At 41.5% G+C, this 19,462-nt stretch overlaps 1 protein-coding gene across 2 annotated transcripts in view; it reads left to right on the forward strand.

The window, feature by feature from the left end:
- The window catches only part of HERPUD2 (HERPUD family member 2), a 61,009-nt gene that overhangs the window by 31,600 nt on the left and 9,947 nt on the right, over positions 1–19,462 (forward strand). The gene's annotated exons all lie outside the window — the stretch shown is intronic.

Here is a 19,462-nt window from a genome sequence, read left to right on the forward strand (position 1 = left end):
TACCTTGTGACGTAGAGGACACATAAGGAATGGGTAGTGGTGATCATTTGTGTTGCCAGTCAAGCTAATGGGCTGTCGAGTGTGACAGCGCCCCAGACCCATTGTGTGAGGACTGGAAGTGAGCAAATGGCGAGGACCTCAGAATGGTACTGTTACTGAAGTTGTCCTTGAGCACTTTGCTAAATAGGATTGGTACTTAAAAAAAAAATCATCTTATTGGGGCTTGTACAATTCTTATCACTATCCAATCATATATCCATTGTGTCAATCACATATGTACATTTGTTGCCATCATCCTTCTCAAAACATCTGCCTTCCACTTAAGCCCCTAATATCAGCTCCTCGTTTTTCCCCTCCCTCCCCATTCCACCCTACCTCATGAACCCTTCATAATTCAGAAATTATTTTGTCATATATTACACTTTCCAACGTCTCCCCCCGCCCTCTTCTCTGCTATCCCTCCTCCAGGGAGGAGGCTATAGGTGATTCTTGTAATCGGTTCCCCCTTTCTACCCCACATTCCCTCCACCCTCCAGGCATCGCCACTCTCACCACTGGTCCTGGAGGAGTCATCTGCCCTGGATTCCCTGTGTTTCCAGTTGCTATCTGTACCTATGTCCATCCTCTTGTCTAGCCAGATTTGTAAAAGGTAGAATTGGGATCATGATAGTGGGGGTAGGGAGTATTTAAGAACTAGAGGAAAGTTATATGTTTCATCGTTGCTACCCTGCACCCTGACTGGCTCCTCTCCTCCCCACAACCCTTCAGTAAGGCGGTGTCCGGTTGGCTGCTAGTGGGCTGTGAGTCTCCATTCTGCACTCACACATTTACAATGATATGATTTTTTGTTCCTTGATGCTTGATAGAATTAGTACTTTTTAGTGGGAACTTTTCATTTGAGTCAGTTTTTAATGTAGAGAAACAAAGCTGAATCTATAGCAAAATATAAGAAACTCATTTGTCTAACATTCTTAACTGTAAAGCCATTACTTTTAATATAATTAGATGAACTTGGTTGTAGACTTTTTGTCAAGTAACTATGAAGCTATTTTTGTTAATAGCATACAATTACTACAAAACATGGTTATCTGGGAATGTTCTCAGATTTGACATTAGGGCAAATAGTTGTGATGTAGTCAACTCTGACACATCGCGGCCCATGAACAACAGAGAAAGCACTGCGTAGTCCTGCACCGTCCTCACAATTACTCCTTTGCCTGAATCCATTGATGCAGCCACAGTTTTAGTCCATCTTGTTGAGGGCCGAGATCTTTTTCACCACCCCACCACTTTACCAAACTGGTCTCTCCTGACAATATGTCTACAGTATATAAGACAAAGTCTTGCCATTCTTGCCTCTAAGGAGAACTCTGGCCTTACTTCTTCAAGTACAGATCAGTTTGTCCTTTTAGCAGTTCCTGGATCTTTCAACATTCTTCTCCAGCAGCACAATTCAAATGCATTTATTATTCTACAGTCTTCCTTTTTCAGTGTCCAACTTTCACATGCATATGGTGCAGTGAAGAATACCATGGCTTGGGTCAGGTGCACCTCAGTCCTTAAAATACCATCCATCCTCTTCAGTACACTAAAGAGGTCTGTGCAGTAGATTTTCCCAATGCAAATTGTCTTTTGATCTCTTGATGGCCACTTCATGAATTCAAATAAAACACAGCCCTTGGCAACTTTATCTTTTTGTCCATTTATCGTGATGCTACCTATTGGTCCAGTTGTGAAGATTTTGGTCTTCCTTACATTGAGTTGTAATCCATACTGAAAACTACATTAAGGCATAGTATTTTAAAATACTGTTTTTTGATGGTGATTAATTATTTTTTGCAGAGTAACCAGTTATTCTCAATTTATACAGTGATTTTATGTCTTTGACTTTGTTTGGTGGTAATGATAGAAGGTGGGATTATATGCACATAAGGTATACATGTACCATATAGTTGACACAGACACACACAAGCTACATGCACATTATTTTTTAATGCCTCTTTTCTCTGAACTTTTCAAAACCCCTCCTATATGTATGTATATATCATGGCATGTTAACAGTGTATCTATTCAAACTTTAACTCAATGAATATAAGCAAAATAATGTTTCCGAGATTGTTGGTCTTCAGATTCAGACTTTAGCTATGTTGCTGAAAATTCATAAATTCTTTGAATTAGGTTGTTAGCAAACCAACAAACATAGGCAACAAAAAAACCTCAGCTCTTAGGAATATCTTTTTTTAAAAATTATTTTATTAGGGGCTCATACAACTCTTATCACAATCCATACATACATCAATTGGGTAAAGCACATGTGTATATTCATTACCCTCATCATTCTCAAAACATCCGTGCTCTACCCAAGCCCCTGGCATCAGTTCCTCATTTTTCTCCCTCCTTCCCTGCTCCCCACTCCCTCATGAACCCTTGATAATTTACATTTCTATTTCCTATCTGTACCAGTGTACATCCTCTGGTCTAGCTAGAATTGGGATCATGATAGTGGGGGGAGGAGGGAGCATTTAGAAACTAGAGGAAAGTATGTTTCGTCATTGCCAAATGGCACCCTGACTGGCTCGTCTCCTCCCCAAGACCCTTCTGTAAAGGGATGTCCAGTGGCCAACAAATGGGCTTTTGAGTCTCCACTCTGCAGTTCCCCCCTCCATTCACAATGATATGATTTTTTGTTCTGATGTTGCTTGATACCTGATCCCTTTGACACCTCGTGATCACACAGGCCGGTGTGCTTCTACCATGTGGGCTTTGTTGCTTCTGAGCTAGATGGCCGCTTGTTTACCTTCAAGCCTTTAAGACCCCAGAACACTATATCTTTGGATAGCTGGGCACCATCAGTTTTCTTTGCCACATTTGCTTATGCACCAATTTGTCCTCAGGGATTGTATCAGGGAGGTGAGCACTCAGTGATATGTTTTGTTCTTAACTGATCCCTTTGGCACCTTGAGATCACGCAGGTTGGTGTGCTTCCTCCATGTGGGCTCTGTTGCTTCTGAGCTAGATGGCCGCTTGTTTACCTTCAAGTGTTTAAGACCCTAGGTGCTCTATCTTTTGATAGCCGGGCACCATCAGCTTTCTTCACCACATTTGCTTATGCACCCGCTTTGTCTTCAGAGATTGTGACAGGAAGGTGAGCATCATAGAATGACAATTTAATAGAACAAAGTGCATTGAGGGAGTACTTGAGTGGAGGCCCAATGTCCATCTGCTACCTTAATACTAAACCTATAAATATACACATAGATCTATTTCCCCATCCTCATATATAAATATATTTACATATGTACACGCCTTTATTTAGACATCTATAAATGCCCGTTGCCTCCTAGGTCTTTCCTCTGTTTCCTTAGACTTTCCTCTTGTCCCTCTATCATACTCAGTCTTCATTTGGGTTTCAGTAATTTCTTAGGAATATATTTAACAGGTCAGAAAAGTCTGAAATTTTACGTACTGTGTCAAAAACAAATTTTGAGATTCTGAGCGACGAAAACTTTAAAGACATGTAAGATTCATTTAGGAAGCTATTGCTAGGTGAGTATTAATGTTTGGTTCTTGATCAGGAGGGCAGCATAGCAGTGATTACAGATTCTGCAGGCAGCCTTCCTGGGCTTGAGCCTTGCTTCTGCTTAGCAGGGCGGCTCTTCCCCACTCCTTCACTCAGTGTGCTCGTCTGGGAGTGGGTATAGGCCTGTCTCACGGGATTGCTGTTCCATCTGTTTCCATGTAGCGTTAGCAGTGTCCTACAAACTCACTCAGCAAACAGATTTTGGGGTATCTGTTGTGTCTTGGTACACAGAAACTTTCAAATAAATGGTCGTCTAAGATGCTGCAAAATAAGTCTTTATATTTAAAGAGCACGATTTGTAATTTTCAAAAAGCTTACATGGGAATTCAATTATTAGGTTGCTCAGTTCAACAGTGAGCATGCTTTTACTTAATTTCATGTTAATGAAGATTTTACATCTGCCTGTAAGTCAATGTTTTCGAGCATAACCTTAAATGTGTAAGAGCAGTGATTTAGTTACTTCCAGATCGTTTGGTCAAAGTATACACTCTTGCCCTTTGTTCAGCTTGGGTTTAACTGGTTTACATGTGGTTCCTGTCAGGCAGGTCAGTGCTCTCACTCTTTACAGTGGCTCACTCCTGGTGTCTCGCTGCTCATTACGTACCTGAGATTTTGCATCACGGTATTTGGAGTGGTTCTCAGGAACCTGCCAATTTAATAATACCTCGGAGGAGCCTCACTTTGTATGCGCTCATTTAGCACTTGAGGAAACGTGAGCAAGTCAAAGCAGTACATGGACATTGGCACACTCTGTCCATTGAAACTCACATTTACAAAGCCTGACGGAATGTTTTGAGTTCAATCTCCTGTCACTCCAAACATTGCTGGTTGGTTTATAGAGTATGCAAATGTTTCGTACATTCTGTTTTCCCCTTGGAATGGTGTCTTAGTTGTCTAGTGATGCTCTCACAAGTACTACAAGATGATGACTTTACCAAACAGAAACTTACTCTCACACAGCTAGCAGTCCAGACTCATGGTGCTGGCTCTAGAGAAGGCTTTCATAGCACGGGGGATGGTCCTTGTCCTTTCTCAGCATCTCTGGGCCTACCCTCCCTGGGAGATCTCTATGCCTTAGCATCAGTCTCCTCTTAGGTCTAGTAAGTCCACTTGTCCACTTAGCATCATGACGCCAAAGGACATGCTTCTCTCCTAGCTCTTCCTTGGTGGTAGCCAGGTTCCCTTTGCTCAGTTCCTTGTTCTCCTTTTCTGTCTCATGGACAATAAAAGGAGATGCAGGCCACACCCCAAGGAAACTCCCCTTACTCTGATCTTGGCTGTGTTACCATAGACTAGTTTTCTCATGGCAAATGACAAAACTTCCAGAGAGCAAGTAAACTTGAGCACAGTTTCAATGTGTGCACAAGTCACACCCACTAACAGTTTATTAGCCACAGGAAGTGAGGTAGTTAGTTTATTGTGCCAGCCTGGCCGATAAACACAAGTGGGATTAATTGAAGGGCGGAGAGATAAATGGCTCGGTGAGCCTCGCCTTTCTTGTCTCTGTGTGGCCCTTCTGTGAGGGACTTATCCTAGATCTCTTAGTAACATTTTTTTTAAACATTGGTTTTCTTTTAGTTGTAACTTTTATCATGCAAGTAACATGTTTTTATTTAATTTGGGGAAACTAATTAAATGAAATATATCTTATTTGAGTTAAGAGTGACTTATCACTCTGTTTCTATTGTTTTGTTATGTAGTTTGATGCTCAGTCATGTAATACATATTTATTGTAGTAAATGCTACAGATATAACAGGTAAAACTTATTCACCCTGTGGTTGGAGAGACAGGATAGTAAGTATGCAATTTCTCTTATTAGTTATTTTCTAAGGAGCAATGTATGCACAGGTACCACATTTAAGAGGAACAAAAGCACATTCAGACGTTTTGCCTGTATCTGGAAGTGCAGGAATTGAACTCAGTGAAGGTTACAGTGACTCCTGACAGGATCTGCCAACCACCTCTGGGCAGTAATGTTGGCATTACTGAGATAGCAGGCAGGATATCTACTTCTGAGGTTGCTTCAAAGAGAAACAAGGGATTCATGGTTAAACTGATGAACTTGAGGACCAAACCCTTCACACTCTCTTGGACACTGGGCCACACAGCTTCTCTGTGTAGCGTGCATTTTCCAGCAAAAGCTTACTGAGGGTTTTATTACTAAGGAATGAACTGAAGGGATTATGGCAGCTACACTACATGAGATTTAAAATTTGACAATTTTTTAAAAGATGGTGAAATTATCAAATTATCAAAATGCACATGAATCACGTTTTATATACTGGATGAGAGGTAGGAGAGGCTTTCTATGATCTCATTTCTTACTTTGAATTCTCAGGCATATGGCTTTGGTGATGGAAGAATCTGTAGCAATAACAAATTCAGTAAAAAGGAAATAAATGAGAAAAAAGATTTCCTGTGTCTTCTAACTACCCAGTTATCCCGAGACAATACTTAATGGGATAAACCATGCTTACATATGTGTGTGTGTGTGTTTAACGTGTGCTTATTATCACATGCAAGCCTTGTTGGTAGGTGTTGCCCAGATAGCCACTTCTGACTCACAATGATCTGTGTACAGCAGAAGCTACATTGCTTGGTCCGGTGCCATCCTTAGAATGGTTAAGTGTGAGCACATAATTGCAACTGCTGTGTCAGTCCATCTGAATAACGACCAAAGTACGTGAGACAGGATTTTGCTGTCCTCACTTGTCAGGAGCATCCTGGCTTTACTTTTTCCAAGACTAATTTGTTTATTCTCCTGGAAGCCCTTGGTGTATTAAGTTTTCTTAGCCAACATCCTGATTCAAAGGCGTCAATTCTTCTTCCATCCTATTCGTTGCCCATCTTTCACAGGCAGGAGGGGTTTGAAAATACCCTGGATTGGGTAAGACACATTTAATTCAAAATGATGTCTGCTTTTTAATTCTTTAAAGAATTCTTTTGCAGCAAATTTGTGCAGTACACGTTCTGTGATTTGACTGTTGCTTCTGTGGACATTGATATAAGTACATTGATGACATCTTTGATAACTTTGATCTTTTCTCTACTTTTTACCATGTGTTGCTTATCAGTCTAGTTGTGGGGATTTTTTTTTCATAGAATCTATCAGTATTCTAACTGGAGGCTTTTCAGCTTGAGAAAAGCTGACCCTGCACTTCCCCTGCGGCTTTCTCACGGTCTTGGCACGTTGGGCTGTCATGCTTTTCTGTGCCCCGTCTCAAGCTGCTATTTGAACATTTCTGTCAGCTCTCGTGCTTCACTGTTGCTTCGAATTCACGGCCGCCTACTCCACATGTAGGAGCAGGCTTCACAGTCTCTTCTGACATCTACCTTCACCGGCTCCTTCTTTCCTAGCTTTTTAACCCTTTGCTTCGCGTATGATGTCCTTGGTGCCATTTGCAACTTGTCTCGACTTTGGTCATTAATGTTCAGTGCATCAGATCTGTTCTTGAGCTGTCCTCTCGATTCAGGTGGGATAGACTCAAGTTCATATTTTGTCTCTTGTGCTCTTGTTTCAGTTTTCTTTAGCAGTTTCAACCTGTACTTGCAGATGAGAAATTGAAGGTAAATTCTACATTTGACCCCTGGCTTGGTCTTGACTGTTAATATCGAACTGCTCCACTGCCTTTTCCCTCAGATGTTGTTGATTTGATCCTGTGTAATATAACTTTTTTTTGTAGTATTACTTTTATAGCTGCATAAAATCCATTGTTGAGTCAATTCTGACTCATGGCAACCATGTAGGACAGAGTAGAACTGTTCCATAAAATTTCCCACAGTGTAAATCTTTTTTTTTTCTTTCCCTTCTTTTATTTATTTATTTATCTATTTATCTATCTACCTATCTATTTATTTATTTATTTATTTATTTTTATTTTATTTTAACAATTTATTGGGGCTGATACAATTCTTTTCACAGTTCATACATATACATACATCAATTGTATAAAGCACATCTGTACAGTCTTTGCCCTAATCATTTTTTTCTCTTTTCTTCTTTTACATTTTATTAGGGACTCAAACAACTCTTACCACAATCCATACATATACATACATCAATTGTATAAAGCACATCCATACATTCCCTGCCCCAATCATTCTCAAGGCATTTGCTCTCCACTTAAGCCCCTTGCATCAGGTCCTCTTCCCCCCCCCTCCCTCCCCATTCCCCCCTCCCTCATATGCCCTTGGTAATTTATACATCGTTATTTTGTCATATCTTGCCCTATCCGGAGTCTCCCTTCCCCCCTTCTCTGCTGTCCCTCTCCCAGGGAAGAGGTCACATGTGGATCCTTGTAATCAGTTCCCCCTTTCCAACCCACTCACCCTCCACTCTCCCAGCATCGTCCCTCACACCCTTGGTCCTGAAGGTATCATCCACCCTGGATTCCCTGTACCTCCAACCCTCATATGTACCAGTGTACAGCCTCTGTCCTATCAGTGTAAATCTTTACAGAAGTAAACTACCACATCTTCTCCCACAGAGAAAGCTGCTGACAGTAAGTCTGTCGTAATGGGACACATATTATATAACTTCACACATGAAAAGACAAGAACAGGCAAATGTATTAATTTTTTAGTGGGTATCAAAGGTGGGAGGGAGGGTTAAGAGAGGTTGTTGTCTGTGGAGCATTGAGTTTCACTCTCTGTAATGTAACGAGCTAGCGTGTGTATTGCAAATGTCTAGCTAATGTTATGGGGAAGGTGGCTGGGAGTGGGGATAGATTTATCAAGTGGTGCTATTACTTCACTAGGGTCGTTTTATTATTTACTCAGAGAGACATCAGTGCCCTGGTATAAATGCCAAGTTCCTTTTCTGCTCTAGTTGGCTAGCTCTTCAGGTTTGATCACTAATTGATATTTGTTTAAAGAATACCTAGGGTAAGGCTATTTTTCTTTTATAGGATTTATTAAGAGTTGGGAAGAATTCTAATGGGGGCTTGTCTGCTATTTCTTCTCAGTAATCTGATAGAAGGCTTGGGAACTAGGATAGAGAAGGGTCTTATGAGGGTGGGAAGCCTTCCTGAATCTCCCATGACATCTCCAAGGGAAAGAAAAACTCAGGTAACATAGGGGAGTTGGTTCTGGGTCTCATGGTATGTGGTCCTCAGGTATTATTTGTTGGTAAGTTTTAGCTGCCAACTCCATCACCCCTACCTCCCATCTCTCAGCCTTTTCTAAATTAGGTTTGTTAAATCAACAGGCTTAGAATAAAATATTATTTAAATTATATTTCATGAATTTGAACATTAGTCTTGTATCACTCTGGATTAAATAAAACAGAACTAGCTAAATATGAAATTAGCATGAAGAAAAGGAAAGTTGGTGAACACACAACTTGTTTCCCTCCTGCTGGGAGCCCTGGGGGTGGGGTGGGTAGTGCGGACAAGCTGGACTGCTAACCACTAGGTCAGTATTTTGAAACCACCAGCCGCTCCGTACGAGAGAGAGGAGGCTTTCAGCTCCTGTAAGAGTTAGTCTTGAAAACACACAGGCACAGTTCAGCCTTGTCCTATGGGGTTGCTATGAATTGAAATAAACTTGATGGTAGTGGGTTTGGTTTTGATTAGGTTTCATTCTTATTTTTATTATCCCTGTAGTTATTTTGATATATGTGAATAGCTGCAAATTTTGTATTACACACTTTGGAGTCATGTTCAGTGTTAGGGATAAAGGACAGTGGGAAAAAAAATCACAAAATAGTTAATGTTTACTGAGTACTGAATAACAACTGTTTGGGAAGGTTCTTTTATTCGCTTTATTTTACAGACAAGATTTGACATATTGAACACTAACAACTAAGGACTAGATTAATTATGGAATGATATTAAGAAGCCGAAAATTCATTAAAAATATAGAAATGGAATGAAGGGGGAAGTGCAGAGTGGAGACCCAAGGCCCATTTGTCGGCCACTGGAGATCCCCTCATAGAGGGGTGTAGGAGAGGAGATGGGTCAGTCAGGGTGCGAGGTAGTACCGATGAAGAACACAGCTTTCCCCCAGATCCTGGATGCTTCCTCCCCCCAGCTACCATGATCCGAATTCTACCTTGCAGGACTGGATAGGGCAGAGGTTGTACACTGGTGCATATGGGGCTGGAGGCACAGGGAACCTAGGGTGGACGATTCCTTCAGGACCAGGGGTGTGAGGGGCGATTCTGGGAGAGTGGAGGGTGAGTGGGTTGGAAAGGGGGAACTGATTACAAGGATCCACATGTGACCTCCTCCCTGGGAGATGGATGGCAGAGAAAGGGGTGAAGGGAGACTCCGGATAGGGCAAGATATGACAAAATAACAATTTATAAATTATCAAGGGCTCATGAGGGAGGAGGGAGTGGGGAGGGAGGGGAAAAAAAAAAGAGGACCTGATGCAAAGGGCTTAAATGGAGAGCAAATGCTTTGAGAATGATTAGGGCAAAGAATGTACAGATGTGCTTTATACAATTGATGTATGTTTATGTATGGATTGTGATAAGAGTTGTATCAGCCCCTAATAAAAGGTTAAAAAATATATAGGAATGTTAGATATCTCTATTTTCTTTTTCTCACTTAGTACTCTAAGTTCTATACTGTTGGCTAGATTAATGATACTATTATTAGAAATACCAAGTGCCCCTTGCCGGTGGCTTATATTATTTCTCAAGAAGCTGATAGAGCTGCCTCTAAGGTGGACCAGGCATATTTATAAACCTTACATATATGAATGGATTTTGAGTTTGCACTTAATTGTAAGCTCAACTTTAAGAACAATTTTATGATTTGGTCCTGATTGATACTTGCCTTCAGGAAGTGCTCACTGAAGATATGGGTGCTCTGGCAAAGAGTGGTAAAGAACTAGATGGTACCTGGCTATCAGAAAGATAGCATCTGCCACCCGAAAGGCTTGTCTTCAAACCACCTGCCATCTAAGCCAGCCATCAACTAAGTCCACATGGAAGAAGCACCAGTCTGTGTTATCCAAGGATTATATATAAGAAAATTGAAGACAGCGCTTAGATTTTAATAGAGCTTAATTCTGAGCACCAAGTTTGCAGAAGGCTGGATGATGACATTGAAAGCCCGAAACCCATTTGCAGACTCCCTACATGGGCAGTCTACTTAAACTCCTTTGGACTGTTGCCCAGATATGTGAATAGTTTTGTCTTCAGACAGAGTGCATTATCAAATGTATTACTGCAGATATGTAGTTAGCTTAAAATTCAATGTCTTACCATTTGTTTTCTCTAGTGACCTATTTTTTTTCCTTTTCATTGAAAATTTTTTTGGTAAATCATTTTTATTGGGTACTTGTATAACTCTTATCACAATCGATACATCCATCCATGTGTCAAGCACATTTGTACATTTGTTGCCATCATCATTCTCAAAACATTTTCTAGGGATCAGTTAGCAGGCATCAAAGAACAAACAATCATCATATCATTGGCTGCACACCTCCATGATAGGATCGCTGAAGATAAATGGGTGCATAAGCAAATGTGGCGAAGAAAGCGGATGGTGCCCGGCTATCAAAAGAGATAGTGTCTGGGGTCTTAAAGGCTTGAAGATAAACAAGTGGCCATCTAGCTCAGAAGCAAAAAAGCCCACATGGAAGAAGCACACCAGCCAGTGCGACCACGAGGTGTCAAAGGGACCAGGTATAAGGCATCATGCAAAAAAAAAAAAAAAAGAATGTGTGTGTGTGTGTGTATGTGTATATATATGTATGTATGTATATTTATATATATACCACATTGAATGAAGGGGGAAGTGCAGAGTGGAGACCCAAGGCCCAAGAGTCGGCCACTGGAGATCCCCTCATAGAGGGGCTTAAGAGAGGCGATGGGTCAGTCAGGGTGCAAGGTAGTACCGACGAAGAGCACAGCTTTCCCCCAGATCCTGGATGCTTCCTCCCCGCCAACTACCATGATCCGAATTCTACCTTGCAGGGCTGGATAGGGCAGAGGTTGTACACTGGTACATATGAGGGCTGGAAGCACAGGGAATCCAGGGTGGATGATACCTTCAGGACCAAGGGTGTGAGGGGCGATGCTGGGAGAGCGTAGGGTGAGTGGGTTGGAAAGGGGGAACTGATTATAGGGATCCACTTGTGATCTCCTCCCTGGGAGAGGGACGACAGAGAAGGGGGGGGGGGAGACTCCGGATAGAGCAAGATAAGACAAAATAATGATGTATAAATTACAAAGGGCACATGAGGGAGGGGGGAGCGGGGAGGGAGGGGGGAAAAAAAGAGGACCTGATGCAAAGGGCTTAAGTGGAGAGCAAATGCTTTGAGAATGATTGGGGCGGGGAATGTATGGATGTGCTTTATACAATTGATGTATGTATATGTATGGATTGTGATAAGAGTTGTATGAGTCCCTAATAAAATGTAAAAAAAGAAAAGGGAAAAGAAAGAAAGAAAATAAAATGATTAGGGCAAAGAATGTACAGATGTGCTTTATACAATTGATGTATGTATATGTATGGACTGTGATAAGAGTTGTATGAGCCCCTAATAAAACGTTTTAAAAAAAAACATTTTCTACGTGAGCCCTTAGTATTAGCTCCGTATTTTCTTACCCTCCCTCCCCCACTCTCCCTCAAGAACCCTTGATAATTTATAAATTATTATTTTTTCATGTCTTCCACAGTCCAATGTCTCCCTTCACTCACTTTTCTGTCTCCCAGGGAAGGGTTATGTGTAGATCACTGTGATCAGCTCCCCTACCTTCCCCTTACCCTCCTGGTATGACTACTCTCATTATTGGTCCCAAGGGGTTTATCTGCCCTGGATTCCCTGCGTTTCCAGCTCAGATCTGTACCAGTGTACATCTTCTGGTCTAGTTGGATTTGTATGGTAGAATTGGGATCATGATAGTGGGGAGAAGGAAGCATTGAAGAACTAGTGGAAAGTTGTATGTTTCACCAGTGCTGTGCTGCACCCTGACTGGCTCTTCTCCTCCCCGTGACCCTTCTGTAAAGGGATATCCAGTTGCTTACAGTTAGTTGGGCTTTGGGTCTCTACTCCACACTCCCCCTCATTCACAATGATAAGACTTTTTTGTTCTTTAATGCCTGGTACCTGATCCTATTGACTCCTTGTGAGCACACAAGCTGGTGTGCTTCTTCCATATGGGCTTTGTTGCTTCTCAGCTAGATGGCTGCTTATTTATTTTTAAGCCTTTAGGACCCCAGATGCTATATCTTTTGGTGTGTGGGCACCATCAGCTTTCTTCACCACATTTGCTTATGCACCAGCTTTGTCTTCAGTGATGGTGCTGGGAGCGTGAGCATCATGGGATGCCAGTTCAATAGATCAAAGGGGTTTTGCACTGAGTATAGGCCAATTGTGTGACCTATTTTTGATGTTTTAATTTGAATTATTTCATGCCTTCTTTTGGACTAAGGTTTATTGAAAAACGTTTATTGTTATCATGATGAGAGTTTTTGGTAAGATTTTCTTTTTTGTCCCCTAACAGTTTTATTGGGATATAATTCACAGGTCATATGATTCAATAGCTCAGTCACACCAAGAAGAGCTTTACAGTCATCACCACAATCAGTTTCAGAACGTTTTCTTCATTCTTGTACTTATCATTATTAGCTCCCCGTTTACTCCCAACCACCCCCACCATACTCCTAAAGGGCCATGAATGCAGCTACTGCTTTTGTAGACCCATCTATCCTGGATTGTGTTACAGAAAAACATTAAAAAAACAAACAACAACAACCAAAAAAAGTAAGAATTAGCAAGTACAACTGGTAAAAACTCCCATGGAAAAGAAAGCAGACAGTGCTAAAAACTGGAACAAACTTAAATGGTTCATGACGAGGTCCAACGATAGGGTGCTGATTTTAACCTAGCTGCAGCTACAGCAATCCACTTTCCAACGCACTCTGCATGTTGGTACAGTTTTCTTTATGTTAAATCCAGGACAGGTGATTTTATAGAGATAGTAACTAGATTAGTCCTCAGGATTATGGCAGTGGAGGTTGGATGTAATGTGGAGTTAGGAAATATGAAGAAAATGATTCATAATTTGTTATGGGGATGATTGCATAACTTTTAAAAAATATTTCATTGGGAGCTCATACAATTCTTATCACAATCCATAAATACATCCATTGTGTCAAGCAGATTTGTATATTTGTTGACATCATCATGCTCAAAACATTTACTTTTTACTTGAGCCCTTAATATATCAGCTCCTCATTTTCCCCTCCCTCTCCTCTCTCCCTTCCCTCATGAACCCTTTATAATTCACAAATTATTTTTGTCATATTTTACACTGTCCAATGACTCCCCTCACCTACTTTCTTGTTGTCTACCCCCCAGGGAGGAAGTTATATGTATATCCTTGTAATCAGTTCCCCCTTTCTACCCCACCTTCCTGCTACTCTCACCACTGGTCCTGAAGGGGTCATCTATCATGGATTACCTATGTTTTCAGTTCCTATCTGTACCAATGTACATCCTCTGGTCTAGTCAGATTTGTAAAGTAGAATTGGGATCATGATAGTTGGGGGAGGAAGCATTTAAGAATTAGAGGAAAGTTGCATGTTTCATCATTGCTACACTGCACCCTGACTGGCTCATCTCCTCCCCATAACCCTTCAGTAAGAGGGTGTCCAGTTGCCTACAAATGGGCTTTGGGTCTCCACTCTGCACTCACCATCATTTACAATATGATTTTTTGTTCTTTGATGCCTAATAACTGATCTCATGGACACACAGGCTGGAGTGCTTCTTCCATGTGGGCTTTGTTGCTTCTGAACTAAATGGCCGCTTGTTTATCTTCAAGCCTTTAAGTCCCCAGACGCTATATCATTTGATAGCCGGGTACCATCAGCTTTCTTCACCACAATTGCTGTTGCACACATTTGTCTTCAGCAATCATGTCGGGAAGGTGGGCATCATGGAATGTCAATTTAATAGAACAACGTGTTCTTGTATTGAGTAAGTACTTGAGTGGAGGTCCAATGTCCATCTGCTGCCTTCATACTAAACCTATAAATATTTGCATGTAGGTGTATTTCCCTACCATCCTATATACATATATTTACATATGTACGTGCCTGTATTTACACCTGTATAAATGCCCTTTGTCTTCTAGTTCTTTCCTCTGTTTCCTTTGACTTTCCTCTTGTCCCACGATCATGCTCAGCCTTCATTTGGGTTTCAGTAATTTCTCTCGGTTACACTGCCCTTGCTGAATCCCTACCAGATCTCTGACACCCTCCTTGCCACTAATTTTGGATCACTTATTGCTCCTCTGTCCCTGGGTTGGTCAACACCACCTCCTTATCCCTGCCTCTCCCTCTCCCATGTCTTCCTGGAACCATCGGTCCTGTTTTCTCCTCCAGACTGTTCATCCAGCCTATCTTATCTAGATAGATCTACAGAGATGATAATATGCCCCAAAAAACAAGGCACAGCAAGGCAAAGCGACAAATGAGAACACAACAGTGATAACAAAAGAGAAAACCAATGACCCTTAAAAGAATAAATTAATTTAAAACAAAAGAAAAAAATTTAAAAAGAAAGAAAACCTGTAAATAGATTAGGTCTGATTTTTTTTTTTTTAATCTCCGTGTGTGTCCTCCAGTCAAGTCCGATGGGGTGTCATGCTCTGGCCCCAGAACTATCCTTTGCACTCCCTCGGGAGCCCCCTGCTCTACTACCCCCGTTGCTCTGTGGCACTGTATGCCTTCAGTGTTTCGTCATGGGGTCAGTCAATTGCAATCCCAACACTGAGTCTCCTGTGCTGTCCCCCATAGGGCCATGGGTCAGTGAGGTACTTCGTGTCTCATAGTGAGATCAGGCACATGGTCCACTCTGTGCATTGGCTGTTCGGAACGGGGATATCATTCTCCAGGTCTGGTGGGCCAGGATGTGCTCCACTCTCTCTGCCCATTCATTTGCTCCGTGTGCTCTGATCAGACATGTCCCTCTCCTCCCCTAGCTGCAGATTCATCGCCATCCTCAGAAATAAATTCTTCTGCGAGGAGGGGCAAGTGTCCATGTAGTTGGGATTGGGCCGGCCTCTCAGACCTCTCCACTGGTTCCCTACTCCATGCTGGCATATTGCATTCACATCGTGGAGCACTGGGTTGAAGTCTGGTCCCTCTTTTCCTGTGGAGATATAAACAGTGCCCTCCCCTTGGGTGGGTTAGTGTCCTGTGCCCCTCTACCCATTTCTTTTATATTATTATTATTATTATTTTTTTCCTTTCCCCCACCTCCTTTTTAGTTGGGTACCTACCGTATGTAGCCCTCAATTTAATCTGGTTCCTGCCACACTACCTGGTCCTCACCCCAGGATGTTTGTATACAATAGCTTTTTCCCTGTGCCCCTTTTGCATTTTTTTTAAAGCTTACCTCAGTGGACTCATATTATACTTGTCCTTTTGTGCTTGTCTTATTTCGCTTAGCATGATTTCCTCCAGTTCTTCCCATGTAGCTATGTGCTTTATACGTTCATCACTGCTTGTTAGTGATGCGCAGTACTCCATTGTATGTATGTACCACAGCTTTTTAATCCACTTGTCAGTTGATGGAAATTTGGATTGTTTCCAACTCCTTGCAATTGTGAACTGTGCCGCAATGAATATTGGAGCACAGATGTCTGACCTTGGTTGGTTTCTTGCCTCTTCTGGGTATATGCCCAGTAGGGGGATTGCTGGCTCGTATGGTGTCTCGGTTTCCATCTGTTTTAGATATCGCCAGATTGATTTCCATAGTGGCTGTACATACTTACTGGTCCACTAGTAGTGGATGAGAGTTCCTGTCTCTCCACAGCCCCTCCAACACTTGTTGCTTTCTGTTTTTTTAATTGGGCTACCTTTGAGGGTATTAGGTGGTACCTCATTGTTGTTTTAATTTGCATTTCTCTTATGGCTAAAGATCGGGAACATTTTCTCATACGCTTGCTGACCATTTGGATTTCTGCACCTGTGAAACTTCAGTGGGCAATTAGTTTTTCTCTTTTTTCAAGCTAGCAGGGTATTGTAGATATTAGTAATAAGGCCTTTGTCTGATGTGTCATTGCTAAAGATGTTTTCCCAGTCTGTGGAATCTCTTATTACTCTCTTGGTGAATTCTTTCGATGTACACAGGTGTTTTATCTTCAGTATATCCCATTTTTCAATTTGTGCCTCCTCAGTGTTTGTGCCCTTCTCTATTTCTGATATCCTATGTATTCCCTGTGCCAAAGTTCTCAGCTTTGTCTCAGTTTCCTCATTGATGACCCTAATAGTTTGGGGGTTTAACTTCAAGGTCTGTGATCCACCATGAGTTCATTCTTGTACATTATGTGAGATAAGGGTCTTGCTTCATTTTTCTGCAGGTAAACATCCATTTTTTTCCAGAACCACTTGTTAAATAGGGCATCTGTTTCTCATTGGATAGATCTTATCAAAGATCTGTATGCTGATGATTTTATTTCTGGGTTTTCACTTCTTTTCCATTGGTCTGAGTATCTTTCATTATACTAATACCATGCAGTTTGAGAACTGTGGCTGTATAGTATGTGCCAAAGTCAGGTAAAGCAAGCCCTCCCATTGTGTCCTTAACCTTGAGGAGTTCTCTGCTAATTCTGGGCTTCTTCCCTCTCTATATGAAGTTGATAATCAGTTTTCCCATTTCTTTGAAGATAGATGAGGGTAATTGTATCAGGATTGCATTAAACTTATATAGTTCCTTAGGCACAACTGACATCTTGACTATATTGAGTCTTCCAATCCACGAGCATGGGATATTCTTCCATCTGTTGAGGTCGCTCTTGGCTTCTTATAATAGTGTTCTGTGGTTTCCCCCTTATAGATCTTTTGTTCTTTTAGTCAGGTATAGCCGTAGATATTTCAATTTGTGCTGGGATACTGTGAAGGGTACCACCTTTTTATCTCCTCTTCTGTGGTCTTATCCAATGTGTTACAGCAGTCCGATGGACTTCTGTTCGTTGATCTTGTATCCTGCCACTCTGCCAAATTCCTTTATTGCTTCCAGGACTCCCCTTGTGGAGCTTTTGGGATTTTCCACATATAAAATCATATCACCTGCAAATAACAATAGTTTCACCTCTTCCTTCCCCAGATGAATACCTTTGATGTCTCTTCTTTGCCTTTGCTGTTAGCTAAAACCCCCAGCACGATATTAAATAAGAGTGGGGACAAGGGACATCCTTGTCTGGTCCCCTTTTTCAGTGGGAATGTGTTACTGTTTTCTCCATTGACTACCACATTGGCTGTTGGTTTTTCATGTATAGCTTGTATTGTCTTGAGGAATTTTCCATCCATTCCTATCTTCTCAAGTGTCTTAAACAGGAATTGGTGTTGGATGTTGTTAAATGCTTTTTCTGCCTATATAGATATTATCATGTTGTTCTTAAAGTTTTTCATGTCAACGTGGCGAATGATACTGATGGTCTTTCATATATTGAACCATCACTGCATCCCTGGTATGAATCCCACTTGGTCATGGTGAATTATTTGTTTTATATACTTTACATTCTTTTGGCTAGTATTTTGTTAAGGATTTTTGCATCAATGTTCATTAGGGATATTGGTCTGTAGTTCCCGATTTTTGTGGGATCCTTGCCTGGTGTTGGTATCAGAGTTATACTAGCTTCATCGAAGGAGTTCGGGAGTTTTCTGTCTTTTTTTATGTTCTTGAAGAGTTTGTGTAGGATTTGGGTTAGTTCTTCCCTAAATGCTTGGTAGAATTTTCCAGTCAAGCCATCTGTTCCAGGGGATTTTTTTGTTGGTAATCCCTTGATAACCTTGTCTATTTCTTCTATTACTACGGGTCTGTTGAGTTTCTTGACGTCCATTGATAGTCTAGGGAGGGATTGTTATTCCAAGAATTTGTCTATGTCTTCCAAATTGTTGAATTCATTGGAGTACAATCCTTCATAGTACTGTGTAATTAGGCTCTGTTGTAATGTCCTCTCTTTCATCCCTTATTCTTGGTATTGAGATTTGTTCCCTCCTTTCTTTGGTTAGGGTTGCCAGTGGTCTGTCGATCCTGTTTATCCTTTCACAGAACCAACTTCTAGCAGTGTTAATTATTCCCATAGTTTTCTTATTTTCCCTCTCCTGGATATCAGCTCTGATTTTTATAATTTCTTTTCTTTCCCTATTAGTAGGGTTGTCCTGCTGACTGTGCTCTAGTTGTTGTAAATTTTGTGCTAGCATATCAATCACGAGTCGCTCATCCTTTCTCAGGTGTGCATGTATTGTATGAACCTTTCTCTGATAACTGCCTTTGCTGTGTCCCATAAGTTTTGGTACGTTGTGTGCCATTCTCTTTGGTTTCTAGAAATTTCCTAATTTCATCTCTGATCTGTGCCAGCACGCACTCCTTTTGCAGTAGAGAGTTATTCATCCTCCAATAGTTTGCTTTTGTTTTCTTTGGCTTCCTTTTGTTGACTTCCAGGCTTATGGCGCAGTGGTCAGAGAGAGTACTGCATATCAGTGTGCTTAACTTTATGTAGATTCACCTTAGGCCCCAGCATGTGGTCTACCTTCCAAATGGTCCACTCTCCAGCCAAGACAGTGGCAGGGCTAAGGTCAAACCCTAGCCGGCCTCCAGTGTGGTAAGCCAAGAGCCCCCAGCCCCTTAACATCCTGTGATTCTGTGCCTAATTATCTTTATGATGCTCCTCCTGCGATCCAGCACTGTTGAATTTCCCTCTTTGTAACTCTCCTGGGCTCATTTCTGCAGTGTCCCTCTGGTATGTGTCACCATCTTCCTGGAAGACTGTGTACCACAGTTTTTTAATTCATTCGTCTTTTGATGGAAATTTGGGTTGTTTCCAAGTCTTTACAATTGTGAACTGTGCCGTAATGAACATTGGAGCACAGATGTCTGGCCAGTTTGTTTCTTGCCTCTTTTGGATA

The sequence above is a fragment of the Tenrec ecaudatus genome, chromosome 9, assembly GCF_050624435.1.
Source record: "Tenrec ecaudatus isolate mTenEca1 chromosome 9, mTenEca1.hap1, whole genome shotgun sequence".
NCBI lineage: Eukaryota > Metazoa > Chordata > Mammalia > Afrosoricida > Tenrecidae > Tenrec > Tenrec ecaudatus.